We start from the raw sequence: 6,231 nt of genomic DNA on the forward strand, positions 1-6,231 counted from the left end.
ATATATACATATATATAATGTATTTACGAGGGGATATCAATAAGTTTTTAATCTAAGTTTGAAGGAGTGGAGCTACGAACTTGAAATTTGAACAGAATCAAGATACATCTAAACTAAGAATGAACACAATATTTGGGAATTTCCGATGGTTAGTTCAGGCTGTACAACAGGTAGTTTAACTTCACCCCTGAAAGCATGATTAGCACTTTTCATTTTTGTTCACAATATGGAAAAAAAATTGGAATGAGAGCCGTGATGAAGTTCCTTCATCTTCAAGGAAAAACCCCATAGTCTGTACACGATGAAACGTCAGTAGTATATGGAGATATCTGCCCAAGCTATGACGTGGTCAAATATTGGTGCAAGCGATTCAAATGTGGTAACATGTCCATTGAAGACAACCCTCGAGAAGGTCGCCCTGTCTCAGTCGTCACTGAAGACAATGTTTCAAAAGTCAAGAAGATTGTGCTGAATGACAGGCCCGTTACTCTCGGACAACTTTGTACTGAAACTGGCTTGAGCTATGGATCTGTTGAGACAATTCTTCATGACCATTTGAGTATGACGAAAGTGTCTGCAAGATGGGTGCCGTGTCTCCTTACCCCTCACAGAAAAGAACACAGAGTAAAGTGCAGTCAGCAAATAATTGACTTGTTTGATGAAGATCCTGACAACTACTGTTTTGACCGTTTAGTAACAATGGATGAAATCTGGGTCTGTCACTTCGACTCAGAGTCAAAATCTGCTTCAATACAATGGAAAACACCATCTTCCCCCACCCCCTAAAAGCCAAAGTGCAGAATTCATCTGGCAAAGTGATCTTTCTTTTAAAAGGATTTTTCAAGGTCATTCATTGCTGGCAAACGTGTGTTCTTGCGGCTGGCGACTACGTAGAGAAATACGTGTCAACATACCAAATTTCGTGTTTGTAGCTCCACTCCTTCATTCTCAGGTTAAAAACGTATTGATGTCCCCTCGTACATAATATATGGCTGTTGAGTTCAGAAAATAAAACTCAAAACAATAAACTCTTTGAAAAAAATATTGGTAGCAAAAAATGTGAGAGTCATAGCTGTCCATTACTGTCTAAAATGTGTCTAAAAATCTGACTTGGGCAAAGGCTTGTGGGTAGTTTCAGTATGGCCCGTGAGTCAACTCAGTAATTGATAACAAAATGTGGCATAGGATGAGTCGACTATAACTATAAAAATAACTCCAATAAATAAACAGACAAACACAAAAATCGTCTTACCTGTTAAAATTAGTAGCTTCCGGTCAAGTTGGAACTAACAGATAAGCTAATATGTTACTTTATGAAACACGTCCTTGAATGACCTGAAGATTTTGCTATTCTCCCTGCTTTAGTCTCACATGTATTTTTAAGAAATTGGGTATTTCAACTGAATTAAACAAAATTTTCACCCGCTTTGGCTTTTGAGATATTACAACTGGAGAATTTCAAACGGCTAACTCTGGTTTTACATAGTTTACTTTCCCTAACTGACATTACAAAGCAAATATTTTGTAATGACTTTTAGCAAGATTAACCTTCTCAAAAAGTTGCTTCAACGTTGGATTCTAAACAACTAAAATGTGTATTAGAGCTACAGCTTTGCGTTTTGAGATTTTTCACCCTCTAAAATTTACAGAAACCGAATTAGCCGTTTAGAATACTGCTGTGACGGTATTTTTCAGAATCGCGTAATCCAGCCAGCTACTTGAATACGCTAGACCATGCCTGATATAGACAGTAAACAAAAGAAATGAGAACTCAAATAAATACTAGGTACCAAGAGCGTGCAGAACTGTTCGTCAAAAAGAAAGTTATTTACATCAAAGAAAGCGTATCAGGTCCTTATTTTGCAGTAACCTTCAAAAATTGGCTTTTAGATTATTTTGTTCCCCAACTTTTAGACCGGTATGAAGCGATCTGAGAAGATCAATTATTAGATCTAATAAAAGCGATTTTATTTCACCTTGTTTTAACTGCGATGAGACGAAAGTTAGCAAGTTTGTGGTTGACAGGTGCTCTGGTGTGGTTTGCTTCTTCTTTCCTATGACACATCTATCGTTCTTATCTCCCCTTCTTCTTTTTTATGTTTGTTACTCTCTTGTAATACCTCTAATCTTCGTGCGCTCATAATTATGATCGTATGCAGTTGCAAGCGCGGTAAAACCTCTACTAAACTAAACTGAAAGTTAGCAAGCTATTGTAATACGTACCGAGAGCGTGCACGCCTGCTCGTCAAAAGGAAAATTTTTAAGATCCATTCGGCAACTGATTGGAAACAGTCCACCAGGTTTCCATGACGTGCTGCCATTAGCCGTGACAATAGTAGGGCTACACAACAAGAAAAACCAACAAACGGGTGACAAAGTTGTTCTCAGAACGAGATATTCTCTTTAACAATCTTTCTCTTTCTCTCCCGAATCTGTCTCTTTGTCTCTCTGTCTCTCTGTCTCTGTCTCTCTCTTTCTCTCTATCTATCTATCTGTTTCTCTCTCTCTCCCTCTCTGTACTATTTCTGTATCTCTCCATCTGAATCTCTCTCCCTCGCTCTCTCTCTTTCTCTTTCTCTCACTTTCTGTCTCTCTCTCTCTTTCTCTCTCTCTCTCTCTCTCTCTCTCTCTGTGTGTGTGTGTGTGTGTGTGTGTGTGTGTGTGTGCGCGTGTGTATGTCAGAGTCTCAAATACTCCCAAAGCAATGCTCATCAGAGATCAAGAACAACAATCGTCCTCGTTGCTGTTGCTGGAGTTTATTTCTCGAAAAGACATTATACCAGCATCTGAGGTGTACCGGTTAAGTGCCTTGTTGTCTAACGCAGAACACCTGAGTTCGATTCACGGGTGGGGAGAAATTTTTATCGAGTATTTTAATGTTTCTGCCGGGACATTATATTCTTCTCAACCCAGGTTGGACCTGACAAACAATTTTGAAGTCCACCCTTAAATTACATTTTAAACATATTTTAATGTCGATGGCAGTTTTAAAATAATGTACATCAAATATGAGTAATTTTGCATCAAGAATATCAATTTATTTTTGTGTCATAATAGAAATAATATCTATGTAAACGTGAACAAACGGGTGCTGGGCCACACCATTTCGCTTTAGAAGGAAGTTTCTTATTTATAGACTCAGGTTATAAAAGAAACCGTCAAACTCACGCATTATCGTCCCCAAAGATGTCCCTGTCGCCAACGGTATTGACCACGATAAGCCGAGGTCTCCAGATTCTGATCGGCATGGGGAATATCATTTCAATGCCACCATATTTAGCGGGGTCCCACGCCAAACGCTGAGTATGGGAACAAGAAAAGAAAGATGTGTCACGACGCAGCAGAATTAGGCGCTTGTCAATTTCTGGACATATGGAATTATTAGTATAATCTTAAAGGTGGTTCTTTTGTCTTTCTTTTGATGAAAAACAAAGCACATTTGTTCAGAATAGAAGTCGAGATATTTGCGATTCAAGGAGGTGAATATCGCCATGGATCAGAGGCAAAACATTTGTGAGAAAATGGCAGCCAAAGTTTGGTGACTTCCAAAGATTGAGAGTCCTTGGAAACAGCAATTTGCATCTTTTGTGTCTTAGGTGTAGATCTAGGTTTTTGTGAAGTAAAAATCCAGGCAGGACTATGTTGTTAAGTGGTTATAAAACACGCTGGACACAAAACAAACTGACAAAAAAAAAATTGATAAAATTGCCGAACAATCAGAAAAAAGTAGATTTCTTCGATTACTTGATCTTGGCGAGAGCCTGATTTCACCAAAACGCCTCGCAAATGGGTATTTGACCCAGAAAAAAAATACTTTTGGAATTTATTAATAATTTGGATAACGCTGCAAAAATCACAGGTGTGGTCGCTTCCAATTTGTGAGGGTGTTATGTTATCAATTGTCATATCCTATTTGGAAGGTTGATAACATTTATGTTTTGGTGAGTTTACACAGGTGTCAAATTAGCAATATAGAATTTTCTTTCTACAGTAACATATACGAGTAATCTTTGAGGTGGCTTTTCAAAGTCCCGAAGCATTTCATTTTAGTGATCAGGTGCGTTAATCCCCTACAAAACGTTGAATCTTTCAGGAAATAAAATGCATGCAAACTTACAAAAGATCTAATCTTTCAAGCACTGGTGCAGTTTTGAGTACCCAGAAACAAACAAAAATTACCAACAACAATTTTACTACACAGCAAAGTTTCCATAAACAAAGCTAGCATTGAATATCAAAGAGATATTAATGGACTCAGCCTGGCATTACGTAGCGCATCTATTAATTTTCAAGTTATTTAAAAGCATAACATTGAGTAATATATAACATCTATATCCATCTATCTCTCAATCTATCAACCTATCAATCTATCTATCTATCTATTTATCTATCCATCTATCTGTCCATCTATCTATCTATCTATCTATCTATCTATCTATCTATCTATCTATCTATCTATCTATCTATCTATCTATCTATCTATCTATTCTGAGATAGTAACAAAGTAAACTGAAATGGGGCGGGGGGGGGGGGGGGGGTAAACTGAAAACGTTAATGTAAAAATATCAGACCTGGTCCTCCCACGTAAGGTACAGGAATCCGTTACAGGTGAAAGTGGACGTGACGTCATCCAATCCCGTTATGGCAATGAGATCAAAGCCGACTCCGACGTTCACGGCATGGGATTGGTTGTTGAGCGGCCTGATCTGATGGGAAAAGTGATGATGATGATGATGATGATGATGATGATTATTATTATTATTGTTCTTCTTATTTCTTCTTCTTCTTCTTCTTCTTCTTCTTCTTCTTCTTCTTCTTCTTCTTCTTTCCATTATTTTTATTCTCCTTGTTTGTAACATTTATTAGTTCATGTTTATTTTACTTGATTAAATGAATCTCGGCCCGAAACCATCTGAGAAAGGAATGTATAATACATAGTCAGTCCCTGTGCTTTCCTCGATTTTGTGACCGAGTCCTATTCTTCGTCTCCCCAGTTGTCAGCTGTAGAGTCACTGTCGCTGTTCCTACTGTGGTCTATGTTCTTTGTCTGGACTGTTTGTTGTTAGAGTGGTATCACATTTTGTTGGGCTGGCACAGGCATTAGAAAATGTTACAACGTTCATAAACACTCACGCATACACATAACAAGGAGCAAAGGTGTTATAAATTATTTTTCTTTATTCTTTTTTGCCTTCTTAGAACGACTCCTTGCAAAACTGTTTTTCTTCTACTGAAATATTGGACTTTTTCAAAAATCTGAAAGAAAAGTTAGCGTTGCACGGTCAACTTAATCACGCGATGAATGCATTTTTGAGGAATATCTCATACTTGTAGAAATTTTACTTCTCCGTCGAAACAAATCGATCTTTAAGAGACAGGCTTCGATTCTGCCTATAAACTCCAGCCTGGGTTGAGAGGGAAATGAACGTCATAGCAGGCAGACGGAGATACTCGACAAAAATTCGCCTCACTCGGGAACAGAACTCAAGTCTTCTTCTGCGTACTACAGAGAAGCGTCTCACCGCTACACCATGTCATAGACACAGGTTTAGTAGGGATGAGCTGGCCATCAATGAATTTGTCCCAAGTTGAACCTATCAAGGAAATAATAATATTTCTATTACAAAAGTCAGTATTAGTTTCATTTATGCCAATTCTTGTTGCGCGTTTGTATGAGTGTTAGGAATCGTTGTAACACCACTGCCGTTGCAAACGCTCTGGTCAAATTTATCGTTGGGAGATGTTTTAAGATTCTCATTGTCATTGTCATTGTCATTCTCGTTATCACTGTCAAAATAAAATGTAGTGTTTCTCAATCTCACATCAGTATCGTACACTGAAGAGCTCAGTTTGTCTTCGAAAAGAGTCTTTGTCTTACTATACGTTTGTGCAGAAAGCGGTACCACCGCAATAAACAAAAGGAATAAACTCTTTATCACAAGAAAACCGCACTTTTCCTGCGACACGATAAAACACAACATTTTGCGTCTTCCTTCCTTTAGATGCATCCGTTCATCTGTTAATAGCTTTGTGTTGCAGGATGTACCACGCCCACATTATTGTTTTCCGTTGCTAGGAGCCACAATAGCGGCCATGACTTAAGCTGGAACAGACACAGTTTTGTTTTTCCAATGACGAGGAGGAAAATCCACTAACACGCGCTGCATAAGTACTTTTTTATTTTAAAATTCAGATTCGTGTCTCGACAAGAGTGACGTGCGGCCTTTCGTT

Source organism: Aplysia californica, unplaced genomic scaffold (assembly GCF_000002075.1).
Source record: "Aplysia californica isolate F4 #8 unplaced genomic scaffold, AplCal3.0 scaffold00024, whole genome shotgun sequence".
In the NCBI taxonomy this organism is placed as follows: Eukaryota; Metazoa; Mollusca; class Gastropoda; order Aplysiida; family Aplysiidae; genus Aplysia; species Aplysia californica.